This window comes from Pelodiscus sinensis, chromosome 16, assembly GCF_052426305.1.
Source record: "Pelodiscus sinensis isolate ZL-2025 chromosome 16, ASM5242630v1, whole genome shotgun sequence".
Taxonomy (NCBI): domain Eukaryota; kingdom Metazoa; phylum Chordata; order Testudines; family Trionychidae; genus Pelodiscus; species Pelodiscus sinensis.
The window spans coordinates 11,891,610-11,918,960 of NC_143067.1; the positions used below are offsets into that span (position 1 = coordinate 11,891,610).

The window sequence follows — 27,351 nt, forward strand, 5'->3', positions numbered from 1 at the left end:
CCACTGTCACAGGCTGCCGAGAGCATGGGCTCCTGTCCCGCAACAGTCTGCAGACTCTAACCCTGCTTCCATGGGCTACCTGGGGTTCTGCCAGCCAGATCTTGCACTTCCATAGTCTGCCCCAACTCGGTCTCAGTGCCGCAGGCTGTCAGGGACTGCTGGGGGCTGCTGTTGGCTCATGCCCTGCTGCTGTGGGCTTCTGGTGGTTGCCACCAGACCCTACCCCCTCCTGCCGCTTCAGCCTGGCCTCTCCTGGATTGCCCTACTGCCACTAGGCTACTGGGGTTCTCGGATCCAGGAACATCCATGATCCTGCTGGACCACAGATGTTGCCAGACCAGGGAATTCCGGTTTTGGGAGGTGCAACTTGTATTTCACTGTATCAGAGGGGTAGCCGTGTTAGTCTGAATCTGCAGAAGCGACGAGGAGTCCTGTGGCACCTTATAGACTAACAGATTTATTGGAGCATAAGCTTTCATGGGCAAAGACCCACTTCATCCGATGCCCATTGCCAGATGGTTTCAACAAAAATACTGGACATACTTGACATTACATCACAATCTACATTACATCTTATTTAGAAAATACTGGACATTTCTATTTTCTCAATTTGTTTCCCGAACAGAAAGCTCAAATACTGGACTGTTCGGTTCAAAACCGGACACCTGGCAACCCTCCCCACGAAAGCTTATGCTCCAATAAATCTGTCTATAAGGTGCCACAGGACTCCTCGTCGCTTCTGTATTTCACTGTGTGCCATTGGAAGAAGGTATATTATACATGGTAAGGAGTACCAGCTTTGCTACCTTCTAAAATGTACCTTCTTTGATATGGAATTTCTCAACCCTGCTTCATTGTCCCGCAGCCCACTGTGATGGGGTGGACAGGCCCCGCACTGACGGACAGGGAGTAGCCCAGGCCCAGCTGGCGGAGAAAGCCCCGCCCCTCCGGCCCTGCTGAGCATGCTCCCAGAAGAGGCTGGGTATAAAAGCAGAGGGAGCTCTACAGCCAGGGGGACGGCAGGAGAAGGGAGCAGACCAGGCTGGGTCAGTGTTTCTGCAGTAGCTGAGACTGGAGTTGCCACCCATGCCTGACCCGGAGACAGAGCCAGCAGCTGCTGACCCCAGGGAGGCAGGAGCGCGCCCGCAACCCCGGCAGGTACTGATGCGAATGGGCCCCAGGGGAGCCGGGGCGCGGTAGGAAGCAGCCCAGGGCAAAGGATACAAAGTTTGGCTCGGCCTGTATCGGACGGATCCCCTGCCGAGTGGGTAGGAGCCATAGGCCCTGCCTAAAGGGCCCTGGGCTGGGACCTGGTGGAGAGGGAGGGCCTGGGTCCTCCTACCACCCATTTTCCCTTCCCTGGATAATCAAGCCCTGGGCTAGGAGAGGCTTTTCTGAGCGGCTAGGCCTCTAATGCCGTAAGTACCCTGATAGAGGGGCATGGACTTCCTAGTGAGACTGGTAATGTCGTATTTACCCTAAGAGAGGGGCATGAACTTTATGGGGAACTGTTCAGACTGTATTTATCCTGATAGAGGGACGTGGACTTTTATGTTGGGACTACTAGGGTTGTATTCACCTGGATAGAGCGGGCAACGGGTCCGTAAGAGAGGGGGCGCATCCCATGCCAGGGGCATACCCTGTGACACCCACTCATGAAGTGTAAAAGAGGAGGTTTTTATTATAAACAAATAAAGAAGGGAGACACTTTTGGTATCTCATACCAAATTAATATTTCAGAACAAAAGGGAAGGAAAATGAGTACACAGATAGGGGAAGGCAAAAAACAAACAGTGGCACATTAATCCCATTTTTTAATAAGTAATATCAATTAGTTTCAGGGCACCTGGCTTTTGGAATTGCCTCATGATAACATTATGCTGGCTATCGCAAACAAAATGAACATTTATCGGTCACTATGGACAAAGGAACCTTGAATTTATTCCCTTATTTACTTAAAGTGCTTCTATTTCTTCTCTGCTAAGTTTTTAAAGTTTAACCCAGCCTAACAAACATGTCAATAACCTGGGGTAAATTGGCAATTCGGTTTTAGATTCTCTCAGAGTAGTTTTTGAAAGGAAAAACTACTTGCTATCCTTCACTGACTAAATTTCAAGAATAAAATCTCATCAGAAAAAAGTTTCTTAATCCTTGTGGCCACAAGTCCTTAGCTTGTGTTAAGATCAAATATAGAAGAAGGTCAAAGAGTACAATGTAGAGGCTCTTGAGAAACTCACATGATCCACTAGAAGTGGTATCTCACCTTCCTAGGATATAGTTGATCGGGGTTAATTATAGTGGTATAGTAGTGCCACTGTAGTTAAGCCTGTGTCACAACCTCTGTTTAAAGGCTGACCTTTCTAAATCCTATGAAATAGGGGAAAACAAAAGATTTTACCCAAAACTGGGGTCATTTGAGCTAGTTGTTGCAAATGCATAAAACTGAAACACCAGCCATTTTTAAAACCTCCCCCTCGCACTATTTTGATAATTGAATAGATCATTTCAGCAGCCTGGAGTTAGCATATGTGTGTTAATGGTGTGTATTGGAGATTATTGGAAGAGGGTAGAGTTAACTTTAACTGTGCATTTCCAGGTTTTCAGAACTTGAGTTTTCCTCAACGTAGCATTCTGCAAGGGGGCAACAAATCTCTAACCACTCTGCATTAAGGTAGGTCTTTTATGCCACTGAATTACAAAATGAATTGAGTTCAGAGAAAAAAGCAATAAAAATGGGGACAGGACTGGAAGAACTATGAACAGAGCTGGGCAGGAAATGAGTTTTCCTATCCCATGAAAAATTTCAATTTCATTCAGATTCTGACATTTTAAAAATGTTACTTTTTATGACCTACATTTTGAAATGTAAAATTGAAAATGTCAAAATGGGATGTTTTGATCACATCAAAATGCTTCCTCCACACAAAATAAAATTTTCAATTAACATGTTTCCACAAAACATCTTTCTTTGAACAAACTGGGATTTTCTGATGGGGGAGGGGAGGTTCCATCTGGTAAATTCCACTCCGCTCTTCTCATTACCTGCCTTAAGGCTGGGCATTGTTTGTAGCTACACTAACTTGCTACCTGAATCATCATTCCAGGGGTGGCTTTTTGCAAAGTCAGTTTCACACAGCAAGTCAGTGAGAGTTTCTCTAATCCTATCTACCATCTGCTCTACTGCTGTAGTTTCTGGCTGCTTCAGACAGCCATTTGTTATTCTGACAGCTCCTTTTACACGCTATATGCTAACTTCCACCACTTGTACTTTAGATTTCTGACTTTCTCAGTATGTGAGAGCATTAAGTGACTGCAAGATCCCACTCCCCCTGTGCTTGTTGGCAGGGTTTTTTTTCTAAATGCCTTCTTTAAAGTGTAACTTACGGTACATTGTGACCTTTTTCTTCAAGTACTTTAATTTTGTGTCCCATCAAACTGAAGCTCATTTATTTAGCATTTAAGCTCCTAGTATTTGAGCTGTCATCTAACAAGGAGTTGTAAATATTGAAACAGGAAAGGTGGTAGCCGAATGTCTTCGATTTAATGTCTCACTGGCGGTAGTGCTGGTACAGTATGATAGGAAAGGTTAAGGAAGTGAACCTCAGCAAAGAACAAATACAGTGATTGTAATTTTAGGAAAAAAAAACTATCTATGGCTATGATATTGCTCCTATATATTGATATGGCCTAAGAATAATGTTGCTTGTTTGTAGAGTTATATAGTTAAAGTTCTACTAATGCAGCATTAAAGTAATGGCAAGAAGTGACAGAAATAGTGAAAACTGACTTTAAAATGCAGGTAGGTGACAGGAAGGGTGATCCAGTGAGAAGAGCCTTTGGTTGTGACTCGAGACCCAGGTGTAATTCCTTGGTCTGCCAGACTTCTGAGGAGACCCTGGATAAATCATTGTCTCAGACATAGAAGAAGAATGACAAGATGCATGGAAGGGGGTTTAATTAGTACACAACCGTATTAGTTTATCTGTAGCATAGCTAGCGATAACACATACAATGTGGGTCATCATTCGTGCCTTAATGATTTAATCCTCTGTATAGCTGCCGACCCCAGCTTTTGGTGAAAAATTTTGCAAAACTAACCTCCAGCTTTATTTTGTTTTCACTAGCTCTGCCGTATTCCCTGCCAAACAACATCAGTGCTTAATTTGCGCTAGGGCTTGTCAGGGCTGAGTCCTTGTATCTCTAGGCTTAGCATTTCATAGCCCTAGCATCTCTGGGCTGGATCCAATGTAAATGATCCAATGTGAATTTAAAAAAAATTGCTTGAGTTCTGGGACCCTTTTCATTACAAATTAAGCACTGAATAGCACTTATATTTCTCCAGTTCCATTGATGTCCATTCCTACTTTTCAGCTGTGTACTTGCTACCTTGGGCTCTGTTTTTCTGGAAATCTACACTCTACTTAAATGGATTCCGATTTGGAAGAAATGTGAGAAACCTATTTCTCCCAATGATCTTGATTTAATCCCCTTTGAAATCTATGAATATTGTACCACTGACTTCATCTGGTGTTGGAGGAAGCACAATATGAGCTTTTCATACAGGCCTAAATTCTACAGAAGAAGGTGTACATTAGACTCCTAAGAATCATTCCCCTAATGTTAGTCATGCTATATCACGTATCATTAATTATAATTAATAAAATCAATTAATATTGAAAGACGTACAAGAAAGTCTTAGTGCTTCTTTTTAGACTTCCTTATTCTATTTCTTAAGATGTAGATGTTATACATAAAGCACATCTGGAATATGAGAGTTCATATACATGTTTATAGGATGCTTATCTTTGAAACAAGACATGATTGTGGAACTCGGAGAAACCTGCTAACTGGCAACAATGGAAAATTAGACACCACTCTCTACAGAAAACCCACTGACTCATACAGTTACCTACATGCTTCCAGCTCCCATCCAGAACACACCATACGATCTATCGTCTATAGCCAAGCCCTTCGATACAACCGCATCTGCTCTAATCCCACTGACAGAGACCAGAAGCTTCAGGATCTCTACCAAGCATTTATAAATCTGAACTACCCACCCGGAGAAATAAAAAAGCAAATTGAAAGAGCCAGACGAATACCTAGAAACCATCTACTTCAAGACAGACCCAAGAAAACCAACAAAAGAACACCACTTGTCATCACCTACAACCCCCAACTTAAACCTGTCCAACACATTATCAATAAACTACAGCCTATACTGGAACAGGATACCATACTCCAAGAGGCTCTGGGAGACAGACCCATAGTCTCCTATAGACAGCCACCTAACCTCAAGATGATTCTTACCAACAACCACAGGACATACCATACTAATACCAACCCTGGTACCTTCCCTGGCAACAAATCCCGTTGCCATCTTTGTCCGCATATTCATTCTGCTGATACCATTATTGGACCTAACCGAGTTATAAGATCAAGAACACATATTCCTGTGCATCCAGAAATATAATTTATGCTATCATGTGCCGAAAGTGTCCGTCTGCTGTGTACATTGGACAAACGTCTCTGACACTTCGCCAAAGGATTAATGCCCACAAAACAGATATCAGACAAGATCACAAAGAAAAAACCATTTCTTGCCATTTCAACCAGAAAGGACACTGTCTCAACGACCTCACCACCTGCGTTCTTCTACAAAGACCTTTTACATCTGCACTTGAAAGGGAATCCTCTGAACTGTCATTCATGTTAAAATTCGACACTCTCCGGGGGGGGGGCGGATTGAACAAAGACCCCAACTATCTTACCCATTACCAGGATAGCTTCCCCAATTATCACCTCTAATACCATTAGCTCACAGACATCTAACTTTCCCCACCTCTAATATCATTAACTCACAGATACTTACCTTCCTTCCTCTCCCCCCCCCCCCCCGCATCCCCCATCTGTTCTGAAATGTGATTTGTCCTTTTCATATGTGTTCATTTTTTTTAATTGTATCCTTTGGTATATATGGTTGTGACTATTTTCTTCCACTATTTGATCTGAGGAAGTGGGTCTGGCCCACGAAAGCTCATCATCTAATAAACCATCTTGTTAGTCTTTAAAGTGCTACATAGTCCTGCATTTTGCTTCAGCTACACCAGACTAACACGGCTACGTTTCTATTACTATTTGAAAATAAGCGGTATCCCCTGAGGAAAGTGGGGTACGGATTTCAAAATAACCATTCCATTATTTCAAAATAACAGGTGTAGTAGTGTGGATGCTCTGCTTATTATTTCAAAATAAAGGGATGATTTTGAAATAACTCCCTAGTGTAGACCGGGGCTCACATAGGCTTTAGTGTAGGGTCATTGCTTGATGGGGGCAGTATCCAGGAAGGGGCTCCAACAATGCAGTTACATGGTTGGGTGCCAGGGCCATGGCAAGTAAACTTCCCTTTAGTGCTATTGGTCCAATGAATAATCACTGTTCATGTAAATGATCCCCAAATGTTGTTTCCCTTGTTTGTGGTTGCCCCGGTGGGCTTCCAGTAGATCACATGTGTGCCCTGGACTAATTGTACTACATGGTAGAGGTTAGTGTACTTTAATCATTGGTCTGCTCTCTGAGTACTAGGCTATGCAATTGGTCTTGCACTACTACCCAAGTGTTGTCATTTAATGATCACAGTGAAAGCTTTGTTATCTGGCATGTTGGAGGAATGGGGGTGGTACTGGTGAGTCAAAAATGCTGGTTAACTCAGAGTTATACTTGCCAGTAAATACCAGTCTTCAAATAATTAGAATACAATAAAACGAATAAGGTATAAAATAGTACACAGATACTTGCCAATCCAGTGGTAGTACTGCACTGCAGAGTGGCTGGTTTCTTGAAGCGCTTAGGTGTATACAGGTAAAGGTTTCTACACTGTAGGTTCTTATGACGCTTCCTATAATTAAGGGCAGTGCCTGGCATACACCCAGACACTTAACACTAAGACTATACTGAACAAAATCTTTCTTCGATTCCGAAGTCAAGTCAGGATCTCGCTGTGCTTAGTCGGCATTATCAACATCAATTATCATTGTAGATCTAGAAGGTGTAGGAGACTGGGCTGAATCCAGGGGAGGCCAAGTCCCTGGGCAAGGTGGGGCCTGGCTCCGTGCTCCCAGAAGGGGTGAGGCTTCAGGTGGAAGGGATTGGTCCAAGGACAGCATCACTTGGACCATGGCACCCCCCAGCACTGCCTGGAGCATGCTGCACAGCATCCCCAGGCAGCCCTAAGAGCTGCCTGGAGCATGCCATGCAATTTAAATGGTTTGGGGCTCTAGGCACCACCACAGCTGCAGCAACAGCTGGAACCGCGCATCTCCTTGAATCACTGGGCCCCGGGCAGTTTCCCCCTTTACCTCCTTCCCTACATTGGTGGGCCTGGCTGAATCTGTACTGACCCAGTGATACAGCCTGGAAGATGTTTTTTGAATAAATCCCTGATAGCAGCTGGCTCACTTGTCTTTTTGGCATAAAAGTACAGTGCAGAGTAGCAATTACATCACCTCCTGGGCAGTCTAACATGGCTGCCCTTCTGCAAATTAATTATTCTCAAAAGCTGAAGCAGGTTTTCCCCGAGTTTTGTCCTCTGTGCTAAACTCTTCTTCACTGACTTTATAAATGTCCTTTGACTTGATTCTGAACATTCTCTAGTTTGGTATTGACGTCACTTCCCCCTCCTTGTCAGTTTCAACCCTTTCTACTATCTCATTTTCAGGAAGTTTGATTGGATGTAAAAAAGAAGTATCCTTCACCATTTCAAGGATGTGTTTTTTCTAACTCTTACTTTAAAGCCTTCAGATTCATCTTCATCAGAAAACACTTTTGCAAACAGAACACTTGGTCCTTTTCAAGACATATAAATATCTATTTTCAGTTGTATAATGTTAACAACTCTCTTACACTTCTCTCCTCTGTTTTCCATTGTTATATGGATGCTATAATGTTAGGGCAGCATTGACACAAGACAATACACTGAATAATTAACCGACCAATCACAATGGCAGATACAAACAGAAAGGTTCTTTAGCTCTTCTTCAACCGTAGTCCGATTGCTCTTGGAAATACTCAGGTCCCAAATATCTTTGGCATTAATTCCAATTAGCTTTGGCATGAGTCCCAGTGACTAGATAGAAGATTTTTATTGGCAGAAATCAGAAATGCCAGCTTCTAGAGCTTTCTGGTTGGTAAAAGTGCCGGATGACACGGTTTTTGCTATATTAATATTTGCAGTGGTGTGTCAGCTAAGACAGCAATCATCAAAGTGCAAACCTCAGGGAGGATTTTCCTGTCATGTGCAGCGTTGCTGGAGAGGTATATTTCCACCCTCTCCCCCTTCCCCTCCCTTTTTCCTGAAGCATCAGCTACTGGTTATTGCTGAGTAACAGATTACATGGCCTATTGATCTGAGTCAGGATGACTGTGGGCATTTTTGGCTCACTAGGATTTCACCATCCATGTAGCAAATATTTGTAGCTGTTTTTAAAGAGGAATTATATTTCCAGAGCCACCCCCAGGCAATAATATGAAGCAGTGATTTGTGAGGATGAAGCTGTCTGCATATCTCTGAGGCCTCACTATCAGTGCTGCTGATCTGCAGATCATGCTTAGATGTCAGTTTCTTTTAAATTGGTGTTGCAGTGTCCTTGTCCTCACTTTCTCCAGAGGTATGATTGTCTCAAAGACTCTTTCCCTCTGTCAGATGGCAGTTGGTCCCTCCTTGTAATTCGCTCTTTTTTTCCTCTCACATTATCACCAATTTTCCTTGCTCCCTCTCACATTTTACCCAACTTTCCATGCTTTTCCCCCCTCACATTTCCCTAATTTCCCCAAATGTTACAATTTTCTCTGCTTCTGAAAAGGCCTTCTTTTTTCCTAGGCTACATCAGTCTGCTGGATACATGAGATCTGAAAGGAAATTATACGGGCTTTCTTTATATTCTCAGGTCAGTGCCAGCTCTTACACCTGCTTAGAGCTAGACTTTCCCTACAAGATCTGACCTTGGGTATGCTTTGGACCTAAAATCTATAGACTGTCTTTTATTACTGATAACACTTTTTATAATTCTTTAGCCAGTTTTCAGTCCATATGACTGGCTCACATCCAATCCAATTTTCAGTTAAATTGCCATGTAAGATTTCATGAGCGATTATATCAACATTCAACATCTGTTGGGCAATAAACAGAGCTAAGGATGGCTCTTCGATAAAGGGTTTTTTTTGTGCAGGGGAGGCGTCTTTGTGCTATACGTTTGTATTAAGCACTTCAATAGATCTCTGGCAATTATTGTGTCATTACAATAAATGACATGGATGTTTAGAATGACAGGAAAAGTATTTAGGGCATAATGTTGCCACCTGAAATGTCCGGTATTTTCTGTTCTCTCCCCTCCTCCCCCCCACGCCTCCCCTGCCAGGAGGTGAAAATACCAAACACCTGACAAACCTATGACATATTCAGCAACCGGGCCCAGCCCCTGGCCCCTTCTGGGCACCCTGCCGGGCCCCCCAGGCCCTCCACCAGGCCCCTCAGATGCCCCCCCCCCCCCAGCCTCCCACTTACCTGGTTCCCCAGGGGCTTGTCTTATGGCTGGAACAGAAAAACCAAATGTCCGCCGGCAAAAAAGCCTCTTCTTAAAGGTACCATGCTGATTTTTTAAATTTTTTTTTCCTCAACTTTGGTCTCCCCATCTTTTTTCTCAACGGAATATTTTTCCCGGTGGGTTTTTTTTTAAGGGGGAGGTTCTGTATTTTTGGTTAAACCATCTGGCAACCCTGAGCAGGGGTGGGAAACCAAAGGCCACGGGCTGGATGTGGCCTCTGCCTTACTGCGATCCAGTCTCCGAAACTCGGGGCTCCTCCCCAGTATTTGGGAGCCTCCCACTGACCCTCACAGGCCTGGGGCACACAAAATCTACTAGCCTGGGCCCCACGAGGCTCTGGTGTGTAAGGAGAATGTGAAAAATGTCTGTCTTCTTCTCAGTTGGGGGTCACCTCAGTGAGGGTATGTCTACACTGCCACCCTAGTTTGAACTAGGGTGGCTAATGTAGGCATTCGAACTTGCAAATGAAGCCTGGGATTTAAATATCCCGGGCTTTATTTGCATTTTCCCGGGCGCTGCCATTTTTAAATGCCCCGTAGTTCGAACTCCCTGCCCGCGGCTACATGTGGCATGGACTAGATAGTTGGAATTAAAGCTCCTAATTCGAACTACCATTACTCCTAATTGCAGGAGGGGGTGTGGATTTTTTTCTTGTCACTTGTGTGCAGCCCCCAACTGATTTTTTCAGTGGGTCAGTGGCCCTTTACTCAAAAACGGTTCCCCATCCCTGATTTAGGGCAAGGGGAAGAAAAGATGAGTCACTGCAGAACTTGGAAGAAAAATCCAAAGAAATGGTTTAAAGAAATCGACAAAAAATATTTTTTCCCAGTTTCTGTGATTTTAAGCAGCACTTGCTCTTCTTGTCCTTGGAAATGAAAGTGTTTGTCAGGGGAAAATAATCTCCACAGGGTTCCAGTAGGCCCTATGGTGTGAACACCTGCGCCAGGGTAGAGTCCTTTGGAAGCAGATTCTGGGCCACGGACAGGAGAACTGAAATCCCACCAAACAAATAAAAAATAAAGAAGGGTGTCGATATAAAGGATAAGAAAATAAGTTAATCTCATATTATTCCTCTGCAAATATAAAAAGCAAAGAACAAATAGAGAGGCTGAAAACCAATAGTGGAATTTATAGCTCTATCTTTCTCCCAACCCTCATTTCTCTGGTTTGCTGATTTGCTTCAAGAAGATCCCCAAATCTGACATCTCAGTGTAACATACAGCTCACCTTTCAGTCTGTGTGGAATTTTCCATTGTTGCTGGAGCATGGGGAGTGAAAATGGCTGTCACTCAGAGGGAATGTTGCTGCCCCTTAATACAGCAGGGAAAAGAGGCACATGCAGCAATATCCCTAAAGCAGAAATAACTTTTCAGAGGCTGAGATGTGCTTGGTTTCTGCTTGACTAGTGCACGATAAGCAGTCTAAGTTGCCTTGGAAAGGGTTCAGTAATGTTGTTGAAGATGCAGGCAAGCATCACTTCTTGGAGCTTATCTTATAAACTCAGCATCCTGAAAAATACCATCAGTAGTTGCCTTAAGTCAAAATTTTAGGCAGGGCATATTCAGTTATTTTAACTTAATGCAGGCTCATCAATTGAGGATAATTCTGGAAGTGCTCCTCAGTCTTCTGTATGGCTGCCAGGCTATGTTCAGTTAAGTTCTTCTCCAAAGGACACATAGAATTGAATGGGTTAGCAGTGACTTCATTTTACTCTGATGTAATGTTCTATTTTCCAAAGTGGGGCAGTACAGTAAGTACCTCAGAAGTAGAGCTGTTAGTGACTGTAACTTATTGTATCTGATACTGTAGAACGGGGGTGGGCAATTGCTAGGGTTAGCTCTGATGGACTGCCAGATACTGTCTTTATAGTGTGTCCTTAGCACTGGCTGTTTGAAGCTCCCATTGCCTGCAGATCATCATTCCCTGCCAATGGGAGCTGTTGGAAGTGGTGCGGACCAGAACACCATCTCTTATTGGCGGAGAATGGTGATCCGCCACCAATGGGAGCTGCAACTGCCCAGACTCCAGCCTAGCTCTACCTTGCATCCGCAAAGCCCTGCAAGATGATGTTGGCTGATATGGGTGTTTTATTGCAGTGTAGATATTAGAGGCCAGACAGAGATGAATCCCTTCAGAGTGGCTCAGAGATCTCACCACAGTATCCAGAGAAAGGTTTGTAGGACAGCACTGACTGGTCACTGCAATTCCAAGCCAGACCATCGGCAGCGTCTAACAGCTAGATGCATAGTTCTTACCACTAAATTAAAGTTAGATTTGTGCCTTATAAGACATAGGACTAGAAAGAGGGAAATAGCAAATTAGTTTAATAATTTTCCAGTGTGTGACTAAAAATAATTGTTTAAATGGTACAAGGCACAGCTTGGGTAGACAAGGATGGAAATGAAAAAAGAAAGGGGGGGGGGGGAAGAGGACCCTAAACATCATGTTTGATTCTAGCAAATCTTTACATGGTGAATCAAATATTTCTTAAACTGCCATTTATTTTAAAAGAAAAATATGGAAGAAAACAGCAAAGTGTATTTGGGGTCTAAGTTCGGAGGATCCTTTAAGTGGCATGATTACATTCTCAAAACTGCTTCCCCCAATGTGCCCCTGGAGTGTAGCTGACTCAAACCCTTAGGATCCTGTTTCCATGAGGAATAAGAGGTACAAATTATGACTTATAAGTAGAACTATTTTTAAATACCAGGTTTTACCTGATGAATCAGTGAGGTATGTTAAGCTTCTCCACTCTGATTCAACTTTTCCCATTCTTTACATTTTTCAGCCTGAATGTTTCTCAGGGGAAAATGCTAATTTTGGTAACATCAAAATGTTTTGTCAATTCATGTCTGTTTTGAAAAATTGTGGTGTGCATTGGAAGGGGAGAAACCTGAGACTATCTCAACGTAGGATAGTGAGTGGGCTGTATATATGGCCCTCCCTCATCCCAGTGGACTGCAAAATTGTCATAACCAAGCCGGTCTCCTGGAATCAGGTATTTTTGCATACTTAGAATCTGTCGCAGTGCTTTGATTGGAAGCACATGGCTTTTGCAGCCAATGTTGTGTGCAATGAGCATGCACCTGTCTTCACAAGCCCTTGTTTTACATGTGTCACTTTAATAATGCCAGTAGGGAAAAAATGACATGAAAGGCAACTAGCAGAATCTGGCAACCCTGTGCATGACTGAGCAATGGTAAACAAAATGTTTTGTGGACCACACATAGAATCCTGATTGGCCGCTTATAATCCTCAGGCCGCAGGTTGCCCACCAATAGTGTAAACATTTTGTTTTAATATTTTCTAAATTAAAAGTTTCTGGGTTTTTTTTATTCAAAACAACTTTTTGTTTCAAAAGTTCTTCTCATTTTATTTTACAACTTTTAAAAGTTAAAACATGAAAAGCTTAGTTGCGGCTGATTAAACATTTAGTTTGACTTGAAACTAATTCCCCCACCTCCCATCTCCCACTCCCACTATATTTTGGAATTGCTAGCAAATCAAAGAATCCAGTTTGACTAGTGACATTTGGCTCTGTCACCAAATCCCCTCTAAACTCAACTCCTGCTTGTGCCTATAAATGGGTGCCCATATTGCTTGTATAATTTGACACTAACTTTTGTTAGGCCTTTCTACCTCTGTTTCCTCTGTATTAAATTCTCTTTAAGTGTAATTAAGCTCTTCTTTGTCCAAACAGTTGGAAGAAAGCCTATTTTTAAAGGGAAATTCTTGAAAACCTATCTGGTGAGCAAGTTTTTAAGGATGTACATAAATCTCATCAGTGCTAGACAGACATTAGATGGGACATAAGGTTAAACTGGTTTTTCAAAGCTGAATGTCCCAAGATAATCAATTTTCTTAGAATTATACAGGATATCCTTAGGGGATTTGGAATAGGTCCCATTGATGTTTCTTGTCAAGGTGGCTTTAGTGCTACAAGACAAAAAATGAGCTCACATTATTCTAACATAACTTATCTGTTCATGCTGATGAGACCTGACAATGTAGAATATGAGATGGTATGCACAGAATTTTAAAAAAAATCTATATTGAAGTTTTAAAATGTGAAATGATGGCCTCTTTTCATCCTTATGTACAGCAAAAAGCTAGACAGCTCTTATAGGGTGGTTGTGTTTCACTGGACTGATGTGATTTCACATATTTAATAGAAATGGTTTTGCAAAAAAAAATCCCCTTTGCTATGTACAGATGGTACATGAAGTTGGTAAATGCACATGTCTGTGTGAATAAATACTAGCTCGGTGTGATTAACTTTTCCATAGAAATGCAGCCTTAGAAATGTAAATTGTGATCCAAGGAATGGTTGTTGCTTTACTATGTACCTAGAATTTGCTCATACTGTCACTAGATGGTTACTATAGGAAAACAACCACAATGACACTATGTGCAAGGCATGAATCCCGAAGCATAATCAAAACTGGTTCTAAAATCTATACCCTATAAATGCAGAGAATTAAAGGGAAAATTTGGCCTTCCTCGCTGAGGACATGGTTCTGAAAGACAATAACGCCTGCTCATTGAATCTTCAAAACCAATATCTGCAAAGAGTATGTCTACACTGCAATTAAAAACCCATGGCTGGCCCATGACAGCTCAGGTTTACAGGGCTTGGGCTAAGGGGCTTTTTAACTGCATTGTAGATGTTTGGGCTCTTGCTGGAATCTGGCTTTTAGGCCTCTGTCAGGTAGGAGGATCCTTGAGCTCAGCTTGTGAGCCAAGTACAAACCTCTATACTGCAGTTAAACAGCCCCTTAGCCTGAGTCCCATGATCCCAAGTCACCTGGCACAGGCCAGTCATGGTCATCCAACTGAAGCATAGTCGTACCTTCAGAGTCCTACAGTCAGCTTAGTTTCTGTAACAGCACTTCGATAACTTAGGACCAGATCTTCAAAGGTCTTTAGGTGCCTAACTCTCATTGAAAACCTTGGATCATAGACATCAATGCCAGATACATTCCGAGGGAATAGAGGACATTTTTAAGATTGGATCAAAATATAATTGTTGAGCAACCAACCACTATTGGGCCCGCAATTGCAGGCCTTTTGCAGTTGACCACGGCAGGATGCAGGTGTGTTTGTATGTATTATCTGAGGAGCTTCTTCTCCTTTGAATATCTGAAACACCCGCCTAGTTCATCATGGAAACCTTCTAGTTGGAAATAAGCTTTTCTGTGTGTCATTTAAAAATAAATCATTCCTCATTCTATAATGTGGCAAATATTAGCATCCTAACAGGAGCTTTTGTTTTCAGGAGTTCACAGAAATCCCCTCAACTGAAGATCAGATCCTGTGTTTGTGGCAACACAAATGGCTTCTATGGAGATGATTGTACCCTGCAGATGAAGGAAAAACAGCAGAACCTAGGGTTGGGGAAGGGAGCCTGTTTTCATGAAGAATAAGAGGTACAAAAATTGTGACTCTAAGGGTGGATTTACACTGCACCCTTAGCTTGGAATATGATATGCAATTTGAGCTATTTCAACCTAATTTCAGAATAAAATGCTATTCTGAAACGTCCCTTAACCCTCGTAGAATGAGGTTACACGGACGTTGGAATAGTGAGCCCATTATTTAAAAATATGTGGAATAGGTATTTTGGGATACCTCCCGAAATAGTGCCACAGTCCAGATGTACCTCGTCCCTGTTAAGAGACATTTCGGAATAGCGGTTTATTTTTAAATTAGATCGAAATAAGATATGCAATTTGTGTAGCTCAAACTGTGTAACGTATTTCGACATATGAGTGTAGTGTAGATGCACCCTAAGGGTATGTCTACACAGCAAAGTTATTTCAGGATACCTGTGTTTACCCTGTGTCTCTTGAACACATTCACTATTTCGAAATATAGCAGACGTGCTATTTCGCCATCCCTGTAAACTTCATTGTATGAGGAGTTAGGGATGGCTCGAAATAATGCTGTATTTCAAAATGTGGTGCTGTGTAGACAGCGCCAAATGACAAAATGAGCTATTTTGAAATAAGCTACACAATTTACATAATGCAAATTGCATATCTTATTTTGAGTTTTGGGTGCTGTGTAGATGCACCCTTTTAGAATTATTTTTAAATACAAGATTTTTACCTCATGAATCAGTGAGGTGTGTTAAATTCCCACTCTGGTTCAAGTTTTTGCATTCTTTCCATTTTGGATAAAGAACTCTGTTCCAAAGCATGGTGGTGCCCTGTCATTGTCAGTATTTTTAACTTGAGCTAAATTAACCTAATTTCCCTTTTTTAGACTGATTTGCTTTCTCTAGCAGAACAGTTCTGGCTACTATTGATCATGCTGTTATACTTGCCTTACAATTGATTTGCATGAATCCATCTCCCTGTCACTCTGCCCTCCTAGTTTTCTTATGTCCTCCTTAAAGCAATGTACTTATCTCAGAAACGAAACAAATTAATGTTCAACACTCTCAATTGATTCTGTTCCTTCAACTTGTTTTAGTGAGGGCTTCAAATCGGATGGGTGCCAACACCAGAGGACAATATGAAGAACTGTCAGTGTTTAACACACAGGGTTAATTTTGTCTTCTTTATTCTGTTCCATCTTGTGTGGTATGGTTGCACTTTGTTAAAGTGACAGTTAATTTAATGGTGATTGTTTCATTGTTGTATCACCTTTCTCCTTTCGCTACCAGTCATTTAATTTTAATCACTGGAGGAATATTAACTCTAATAAGAGGAATTCATAGTCTATTAATTTCTTTCTCCCTGGTAGATTGCATCTCTAATAAGTATTATAAGCTCCACATGCACTGACTAGAGTTAAGGTTCCTCAACACTTTACATTAGAAGATGCCTTTTTCAGTTGCTTATAACTTTGGTGAATTTTAAATGTGTAGGCTGAAATCGTCCATGCTGGATGTTTTCCTGGGTAAGAATTTTACAAACTTTCCACAAACTAGTCCTCTTTCTCATTATGGGATTAGGGAAAATACATGTTTGTTTTTTGGTATATTAAACTCTTAAAACTGTTTAGTTGAGAAGCTCTACTGCTCCCATGCCTGGGATCAGGAATTTGTAATATAGCCTGTGATTAGACTTGGTGTTCAGGATGTGCTTTTTTGCAATTCCCATGAAAATCTGCCCAAATTTGGCCTACCCACGAACCTCTAAAATCTCCATTCCCACAGGCTCAATATAGACTTAGTAGAGCTTGACCGATAAAATCTCCAAAGCTTGTCTGCACTGAGCATGCTCCAGCACCTCACGGCTCCTGTGTGCTGACCAGACTGAGCTTGCCTCAGTCCCACAGAGAGGCTGAGTATGCTGCATCCTATAGGCAGTCTAGTGAAGCTCCTGCCATTACTCTAGCTGGGGGCTGCTATAGCACTGAGCACCAAATCTGAGAGCAAGGGATGGTCTCTCCTGCACTCTGAATCAGCTCCTCTACCCTAAGCTGATGGCCAGACTGCAAGGGGAAGACAAACGGAAACAGTCTGGCTTGAATGTTGCATTGAAAGGATTAGGTGCTGGGTGTGACGGGGTGCTGAGGAGAGAGACTGAGGAAGGAAGGAAGGGGAAGCTGAGACTGGGAGGTGGTGGTAGAACTTGAACATGAAGCTGAATTGGGAGTTAGTGCTGACATGAGGGTGGGCTGGAGGGGGCTGGAGCAGAAGGGTGAGTCCTGGGGAGGCAGCAGCAAATGGGTACACACTCCCCTCTGAATCTTAGAATAGGATCCAGGATTTCTGAGTTTCACTGGTCCTTTGCTGTAAGCAATAACTGTGAAACTTCCTGGCAACGTGTGTCACATTTCCTTCTAGTGGCTGGCCCATGCCCAAAATGACAACCTACTACTGCTATAACTGCTTTATTAACTCAGTGACGAGGTCTGTGTAGTGAATCTAAGGCATCTTCTCCTACTGGTGACTCATGTAGGATGTCTACACGATTTTACACATTGAAATTCTGGGTGGGTAGGTTTTCAATTTATGTTTAACTAATTTTCAAGTATATGGCAAAGTGCTAAAAGGAATAAGGAATGCAATGTGAGGGGAAAAACCAAGTAAAGATGTGCAGATTTGGACTATGCCCAGACGATCCCTGAAGCCTAGTTTGGATGTGTACCACTGATTCCTGTTTCTTTTCAAATTATTCTCATTATGGTTAGTTTCAGAGATAGGCCGTTGAGACGGTGCAGATGGTGACACACACCAGAACAAATTTAGTTCAGCAGGGAAGGATGCCAATGAGATTTCCTACAGAGACAGGACTCCCAGTTGAGGTAGGATTTTGGGAAAATAATTCTAAAATAAATACTCTAGTATAAATAATAGTAGCTAGAGGAGTGAGCCAAATACTGCTCTGAGTCATGCTCACATCTCCCATCAAAGTCAGTGAGACTAACAGCCGGCATGAATCTGAAAGCACAGTCTGGCTTTCTTTACATTGATTTAGATGTTTGCTTATTATGGGTTATTTCCTTGTCTCCTATGAAAAGTCAAAGCAAGAGCATTTCAGGCAGGGGACTATGCGGGTACATTCAAAGAGGCATAGTTGCTGCATCCCAGAAGTCTTCCCCTCTAGACACCCATAGGGTTGAAGGGCCAGTAGGTGTCTCTGTTTGCAAACCCACTAATCACACCTCTGCTATTCCAACAGAGAACTACCCTAGTAGTATTACTCAGGCAGGGTCGGCAGGTATCCTAGGCAGGGGAAGGCATTGCCTGCTGATGGAGTGTTGCTGCCTCTGAGTGCCCGCCCTCCCTGTGCTCCTGGGCCAGGGGGGTTGGGTCCACGTGCTACCTGCCCTCCCCCATTTCCTGGGCTGCGTAGGGAGCCCGACCCCAACCTCCATGGTGCTCCAGAACTGGGGAGACTGAGGCTGTGCACCATCCCACCTCCCTGTAGTGCTGGGGGGGCAGTACCTAAGCAGAAGGAGTGGGGTTGGGGGGCTTGCTAGTCCCCCTTCCCCACCAATCTTGTTATGCAGCACCTCCACTGTTTTAGGTATTTTCAGTAGCAACCCAGGGGAGCTGCAAGATTTGGTCCTGAGGACTCTATACAAGGCTCTAACAACATTATTCAGGTCTGTTGCTTTATATTATCTAATGAATTGTGTGTCTGAAAGAAAAGGCACAGTTCAGGCATCACACTTAAATGGGTAATAGTATTTTCCTTTCCTTTCTAATAAATAAAATAGATTTGCCAGCAGTTGCAATTGTGATCCTAAAGCAGGAATAATTTTCTTAACAAAATCAAACCAACCCAAGATCGAACCAACAACAAAAAGGTGCAGTACTCCATAGTAGAGGGAACTGTAAAGCCATTGCCAAATCCATAGTTTAGCCAGCCTGTCTGCCAGAATAAGTGCTCTAGCTGATAAGGAAAACACAAAATGAATTGCACTCTATTACAATATCCTCACTGTCTTTGTCCAAACAACAAGGATAAACAAAATCATGCTCTTTTGAATTAATCCTGGTTAGAGTGGATTTGTGCTGGGACGATAGAGAATTGACCACTTAAGCAAAATAGAATATTGTTCATTATCTGGGGTGGCAAAAACCTACTGGGTCTGGGTTAAACATTATGGCTGTGTCTAGACTGGCCAGTCTTTCCGGAAAATCAGCTGCTTTTCCGGAAAAACTTGCCAGCTGTCTACACTGGCCGCTTGAATTTCCGCAAAAGAACTGACGATCTCATGTAAGATTGTCAGTGTTCTTGCGGAAATACTATTTGCTCCCGTTCAGGCAAAAGTCCCTTTTGTGCAAAACTTTTGTGCAAAAGGGCCAGTGTAGACAGCTCAGATTTGTTTTCCGCAAAAAAGCACCGATCGTGAAAATGGTGATTGGGGCTTTTTTGCGGAAAAGCGCATCTAGATTGGCATGGACTCTTTTCTGCAAAAAGTGTTTTTTGTGGAAAAATGTCTGTGCCAATCTAAAACAAAATGCAGGAGTATGTAGCACTTTAAAGACTAACAAGATGGTTTATTAGATGATGAGCTTTCATGGGCCAGACCCACTTCCTCAGATCAAATAGTGGAAGAAAATAGTCACGGCAATATATACCAAAGGATACAATTAAAAGAAAAGTGAACACATCTAGACGTGCCAATCTAGACGCTCTTTTCCACAAATGCTTTTAACGGAAAATCATGCCAGTCTAGATGTAGCCTATTACTTTATCCTCCATAGATATTTGATGACATTGATTGGAAATGTATTCTATGTTTTTATATTTGATGTGATATTTTTCCTTATAATTATCTGTCGCATTCAAAGAGGCTCAGTGTATTTAGTTCTCTACAGTTTATTTCTGGACAACTTTGCTCACACAAGTATCCCCGAACCATTTGTGGGGCCTAAATCTGCTCTTACTAAATTCAAGGGCAAAATACCGGCGGAAGGGGCCCACAGCCGATTAAAGTTCATGCATATAAATACAAGTCAGTTCCTGAGGGTTTGCTATGACATGAAGGTACTGTCTATGTTCCACAGACAAAAAGAGGTACATTGGTTATGGGAAAACAAACCAGAGGCAGTAGATTTAGGTATTTCTGAGCAGAGAATTTATGTGCATAGATATGTAAAAAAAAAAAAAATCTACCTATGGCTGGGATGGTGGAAAAAGGAATGTAATTGGAGAATGTCTGATGCATGTAGAAAACAGGCAGAAGAATAGAAAGGAGAAGAATAGTAATAAATGAGGTCAGAAGTAGGGATATTAAAATTAGATGAATCAACTACAGGCAGTCCCCGGGTTACGTACAAGATAGGGACTGTAGGTTTGTTCTTAAGTTGAATCTGTATGTAAGTCGGAACTGGCGTCCAGATTCAGCCACTGCTGAAACTGACCAGTGGCTGACTACAGGAAGCCCGAGACAGAGCTGCTCTACCCGGGCTTCCTGGAATCAGCCTCTGATCAGCTTGAACAGGCTGAATCTGGACGCCAGTTCCCACTTACATACAGATTCAACTTAAGAACCCCAGGCGTCCCCAAGTCAGCTGCTGCTGAAACTGATCAGTGGCTGATTCCAGGAAGCCCGGAGCAGAGCAACTCTGCCTCGGTCTTCCTGTAGTCAGCGCTGGTCAATTTCAGCAGCGGCTGACTTGGGGACGCCTGGGGCAGAGCAGCTGGGGTGCTGCTGGCTTGCTCCAGTAGCACCGAGGAGCGGCGCTACTGGACCGATCCACCAGCACCCCAGCTGCTGTGCCCCAGACGTCCTGATTCATCCGCTGCTGAAACTGACCAGCAGCGGCTGAATCAGGATGACTGGGGCAGAGCAGCTGGGGTGCTGCCAGGTTGGTCCAGTAGCGCCCAGAGCAGCGCTGCGGGACCAACCGGCAGCGCCCCAGCTGCTCTACCACAGGCGTCCGGAGAAAAGCCTGGACTGCTGGGGGGGGGGAGAGGAGGGTACTAGCTGCCGCCCCCTCCCTCCCCCCCCAGCAGACCAGGGAGACACGGGCGGGGGACCGAGACGCACAGTGGTCCCGCCGCCCCAGGTCCTCCGCAGCTTTGCTCTGCGTCTCCCTGGTCTGCTGGAGACCAGCAGACCAGGGAGACGGGGAGCAAAGCCGCGGAGCACGCCGGCAGCGGGACAGCCGCGGCGCATCTGGGCTGCCCGCGTGCTCCCCGGCTTTGCTCCCCGTCTCCGTGGTCTGCTGGTCTCTGAGACGGGGAGCAAAGCCTCTGAGGACGCCGGCAGCGGGACAGCTGTGGCGCGTCCAGGCTGTCCGCTGCCCGCGTGTTCCCTGGCTTTGCTCCCCGTCTCCCTGGTCTGGGGAGACGTGGAGCAAAGCCGCAGAGCACGCGGGCAGCGGACAGCCCAGATGCGCCGCGGCTGTCCCGCTGTCGGCGTCCTCAGAGGCTTTGCTTCCTGTCTCCCTGGTTTGCTGTTCTCCAGCAGACCAGGGAGACGGGCAGCAAACCCCGTTAACTGCAGATCTGACATAAGTCGGATCCGCGTAACTCGGGGACTGCCTATAGTCGATGGAATTTCCACTGCCACTGCACTCCTTCCCCCTCCCATGGAGCTGTGGGGAACCGGCTTTTAAGTTGGCTACTCCCAGCACCCCTTTCTGTCCGTCCCCCCCCTTGCTCCCTCTTTCTGACAGAGGCAGCAAGGGGGGGAGAAGTGACTAGTTGACTAGTGTGTTGACTATCCAATAAGGAAAAGCTTATTGGATAGTCGACTAATCAGTTACTTACATCCATAGTCAGAAATAGGGAGACACATGTTAATAGGATGTTGAAAGCTAAAAGAATATAAACTGTTAAGGCTTTTGCCATTATCGTTCTTGTCCAAAATATATCTAGAGTACTGTGGACAGTTTATAAATAATGGGGTTAGTTGTGGGGCTTGGGACTGGCTTTGTAAAGTACCATTTTTGTCAAGTAGACAGACAGTGAATGAAGATTTCTGAGACTAGTGCCATACATTCACAGGTACAGGGGAGAAAAATGGAGCTTGAAGTGTTGAACTATAATGGTTAGGAATTTTGTCCCACATGATTGTAAACTAATACCTGGCAGTGGTGATGAATTGATATGGGAGTAGGCATTAAAAAAAGGCATTAAAATATTACATATATTGAAGTATTTATGTGAAAAATTATATACATACAGACATATATGTAAATATATGATGCATGGTTATGTATTTTATATATATCCTAATTGAGCAACTGAAGGGAAATATCTTGACAAAATATCAGCTGAAGTAGGATAAAAGCAAGGTAACTTCTTCATTGCAGAACAGCCTCTGGGTGTGCTGCACATAAGATTACACAAGATATAGTAATACAGTTAAATGACTTTCATTCCTCATCTGAGTCTAATAGAAATACTTGTATGACTCTCTTGTTTGCCTGTGCCAAAGAGATTAAATTTACTTTAAGTATTCACACACATCATAGTCACTTTTATTCATGAATTATATTCATATGTTTTAATTTACACCAGAATTCTCTTAAGGGCATTTTACATCCTCATTAATACCATCCAAATTCATGAGAATTAATGTTAATACATATAGGGCAAAAAGATGAATAATTTGGTGCATGTAACACTTTGCTGTAATTATATGTTTGGACTTATATCATGATCATTATAGATACAGTGGCTAGTTTTCCCCTACAGTTGCAATGAGTTAGGGACAAGTGACTGAAGGGCAGGACATTGGATGGGGAATCATGAAATCAGTATTTAGTGCCAGCTCTGCCACTAGCTCACCATGTGTATGTCTAGACTGTGTATCCCAAAATAGCAATTCTGCATCTTTTGAACCAGCCTGTTGTTTCAAATAGGTTCTGACTTCCCTATAATCTTCATTCCACAAGGGTTACAGGGACATTTTGGAATAGCAGTTTATTTTAAAATTAGATTGAAATAAGATGTGCAGTGCTCAAATTGTGTATCTTATTTCAACCTACAGGTGCAGTGTAGATGTACCCTATGTGCCTTTGGGAAACTTATTCATAGCTAACTTTTAAAAAGAAGTCTCTGGTTTTAGGTGGCTTATATTTTGGATGCCCGATTCTCTGAGGTGCTAAATTGCTGCCCTCCACTGTGGGTGGTCAGTATCCTTGAAAATCAGACCCCAGGGAATCTCAATCTGGAGGAAATACCTCAAACTAGTGGACACTCCAGAAATGTTGACCTTAACTTCTGTCTCATTTTTCACTCGTTTTTAAAAGGGAGATAATGAGCCGTCTTTGGACTAGAATAACACCATCACTTTTATGTTTCAAGCCCTCCACATCAGGGGAGAGAGAGGGGGGATTTCATCTTTCAAAACGTGAGTGTGCCTCTCAGTCTCTCAATGAAAAATATATCTAAGAGTAGCTATTTGAAAATTGTCATGTCCAGGGCTTGCCGAACTTCGGCGAGCCCTGCTTGCCAGCCACGCTGTCTGGTGATTTGCGCATGCACTGATCGTTCTGCGCATGCGCAGATGACCCGAACCCGGCTCTTCTGGGTTGCAATCTACTTGCCGCGGGCGAGTAGATTGACATGACCAGGGCTTGACAAATAATGCAATGCGTCAAAGTGGTGATTTACTATTCTGTGCCTCTAAGGAAGATAAATATAATAAAAGATGTAGAAGCTGTTCAGCTTTTGATTTTCTTTCGAAAGAACACAAGAGCAGTGTAGATGTAAGTGAAGCTTTTTTGGGAAAAAAGGCTGTTTTTCCGAAAAAACCCTGCAGTCTAGATGCACCCTTCTATTTTAAGGTTTAAGACCCAGCCCCTTTTAATTCCACGTAGTTGGACTTTCCTTTAATGCTACAGGTGGTAATGTCCCTGATCAAAGAACTCAACTTAATCTCACTTTCCTCAAAATCATTCTGGAAATTTTCCCAGACAATACATCTGCATCTCTAATTTACCGTGCAAAAAGACTGGAGGAATAAAACCGAAATTGGAATAAACAGTGAACATAAATATTGCTGTTGGCATGGTACATAAACAACTGCTGGAGGCTCTAATGTGTAGTATAGTCTTGACACTAAGCAGTAATTCATCACGCATGATATGTGCTACTTATTATTACATTAGGGCCAATCCTACCTTTTGATGACTTCTTTTAATACACATAGGTTACCTTATGATCCCTGGAGTATTTGGGAACATACCAATTAAATTTGATGGGAAAATTCAGCCCTTCTTTAGCATTTCACTCTCTCCTATGTTCTGGGTGATATCAAGGGGCTGATTTTCAGAGATTTCTTGTCAGTTGGAACGCTGAGTTCTCAAGCAGTCCCTCTGATGATGAGCCCCTTAAGACATAATTACTTAGGTGAGCAAGGCAGGTAGAATTCGGCACACTCTTGTTGAATGTAAGACTTGTACTTTAAAATGTACCATGTGTTTCTTTTAAATCCGTTCCTACGCAGCCCCATCTTTTCCACCCTCTTTCCATTTCCTCAAGCACAACCTGTCCTTATAGGGGAGTCAATTCACTTTGGATTCCACTCTAGCCCAATTTATTAATAAGTAATTAGGCCAGAATGCCTGCTGTAATTAGGTGGTTTCTAATGTCCATGGTGAAAGGTAATTTAATAAATATTTAACACTTTTATCTTGGAAGCACTTTATAAAAATATGAACTAACTAACCCTTACCACATCCTGGAATGGTAGGTGAATATATTATTCCTTGTTGTCCAGATGGAGAAACTGAGGCACCAGTGAGGGTAAAAATTTCAAAAAATGTCTAAGTGACTTAGAAAACTGAATTCTATTTTCAAAAGCACTTAAATCTCTTAGGAGCCTTGGTTTCCATGGAATTTAGGCTCCGAACTGACTTAGACATGTCTGAAAAATGTACCTGAAAGGAAATGCTCCGCTGCATTTGGGAAGGGTGTCTGCCACCAATGTAGGCAAATCTAAGCTACCTTTCAGTTAGCCCAGCTTGGGTTAGCAGCCTAGCTACACATCCGGGGTTCTGGGAAGGATAGTATTTGAGTGGCTAGTCTGTGCTGCTGCAGCTATGCTGCTGTTCTTAGCAAGCTAGCTCAACCAAAGCTGCAACTGCAGTTTGGATTGCAGTATAGATGTAAGTGCCCAAGCTGCTGAGAGAATTCCTGCCAGAGCGGTGGTTAGAACTGTGGAGGTCCTGTCTCCCAGTCTTGTGCCTAAGCCATGCCTCTCCTTGGTAGGAAACATTGTTATGCATTGGTGCCGAGGTTCTGAATGTCTCTGCTGGGTCATTTTGTTTCATTGCCTTGTTCTCGCATCACAACTTTGTTTCCTCTGGCATTAGGTCTTCAATATTTCTTTTTCTTCTCCCTTCAATACTAACAGTTAGCAGATATATTAATTTACCGCTCCCTTGAAATACAGGCAGACTCAGTTATTGGGATTTTTTGGGGGACGTGTGGGGCATGGATCTATTTTTCACCTAACTTCTTATTACAGAAGTTGCAAATACAGGCAGTCCCTGAGTTACACGGATCCGACTTAAGTCGGATCCGTACTTACGAATGGGGCTTTCCTCGCCCCGGAGGATGCGGGCAGCGGGACCGCCCAGACGCACCGTGGTCCTGCCGCCAGGGTCCTCCACGGCTTTGCTCCGCACCCTGGTCTGCAGACCAGGGAGACGCGGAGCAAAGCTGCGGAGGACCCGGGCGGTGACACTGCGGCATGTCTCGGTCCTGCCGCCCGCATCTCCATGGTCTGCTGGGCGGGGGGGGGGGGTGCAGCTAGTGCGCCTCCCCCCCACCCCCCCGCCCCAGCAGACCAGGCTATTCTCGCGGACGCCTGTGGTAGAGCAGCTGGGGTGCTGCCAGTTGGTCCTGCAGCGCCGCTCCTCGGCGCTACTGGACCAACCCGGCAGCACCCCAGCTGCTCTGCCCCAGGCGTCCCCAAGTCAGCCGCTGCTGAAACTGACCAGCAGCTGACTACAGGAAGCCTGAGGCAGAGTTGCTCTGCCCCGGGCTTCCTGGAATCAGCCGCTGATCAGTTTCAGCAGCAGCTGACTTGGGGACACCTGGGGTAGAGTAGCTGGGGTGCTGCCGAGTTGGTCCCTGCAGCGTTGAGGTGCGGTGCTGCGGGGACCTGCCTGGCAGCGCCCCAGCTGCTCTGGCCCAGGCGTCCAGATTCAGCTGCTGTTGAAACTGATCAGCGGCTGATTCCAGGAAGCCGGGGGCAGAGAATGCCTTGGGCTTCCTGTAGTCAGCTGCTGGTCAGTTTCAGCAGCGGCTGAATCTGGACGCCAGTTCCGACTTAAAGTACAAATTCAACTTAAGTACAAACCTACAGTCCCTATCTTATACATAACCCGGGGACTGCCTGTACATGAAATATAGATTGTAAATTCCTTTTGTTGACCATAAGCAGGATATAATTGGGTTTACTTTTAAATGAGTGCCAAGACCTGGCAACCTGTTACTCACTAGTGATTCCCACCAGCCCACATGGTAATTATCATGGTTTCATTTGTTTTTGCAGGATCAACCTTAAAAGACATTTCACAAGAAATTGACATCGCATGAAGTGTGCCAAGATATTTAAAAGGTCCTTGTTGTCATTTTGATGGTCTCCCATGGTTTTCCCTCTATAAACTTTGAGTACACACAAACTCTGACATTTAAAATTTTGACTCACAGCTGTAAAACTTGCAGCCTATGACCTCCTGTTGAGATGTACTCGGTACAGTTTCTGCCGGCTCAGGCAAGGGAAAGTTCCTTTCTGTTCAGCCTGCTAAATGAGCTTCTTATGATGTCTTGTAGTATGTCTGCACTACACATTATGCCTACACTACACCATCTGTAGGACCCAAGCTTGTGGACTTCCAAAACAGTGTTTGAGCTTCCATATGGCATTGTATACCTGGTTTTAAGGTTGCGGGCTCAGGTCTCACTGCTGTGCTAACATGTCCAAATGGCATTACTCAGACCTGCTTAGTTGGCTCTGTGGTTTTACCTAACTCCACACTACAAAATGACAGGGCTTTAACCCAAGTAGCAGTGGAATTTCACTCAGGACCCCCTGAATCAAATTGATTTGTATATAGACAAAAAGTTCTTGGGCTCAAACCTGAATCAGAAGTATAGCTTAGGGTGTGTCTAGACTACAGGGTTTTGTCGACAAAAGTGGACTTTTGTCAACAAAACTATACCTATGTCTACACTACCACCGACTTCTGTCGACATAACGTCGACAGAACTTGGCAGTTTTATTGACAGTGGTAAACCTCATTCTACGAGGAATAACACCTTTTGTCGACAGAACTCTGTTATTGCACCTACACCGTCCTTTGCGTCTACACTCTCAT

General features: G+C 43.6%; 1 long non-coding RNA gene across 2 annotated transcripts; it reads left to right on the forward strand.

The window, feature by feature from the left end:
- The first annotated feature begins 1,027 nt into the window (after positions 1-1,027).
- Positions 1,028-15,022, forward strand: LOC142818675 (uncharacterized). Of its 2 annotated transcripts, none has more exons than XR_012896260.2 (3): positions 1,028-1,158; positions 2,597-2,671; positions 14,878-15,022. It is a non-coding gene; the product is annotated as an uncharacterized LOC142818675 (long non-coding RNA). The 2 variants fall into 2 exon arrangements; XR_012896259.2 differs by lacking the exon at positions 14,878-15,022 and adding an exon at positions 4,372-4,623.
- Positions 15,023-27,351: the final 12,329 nt, after the last annotated feature.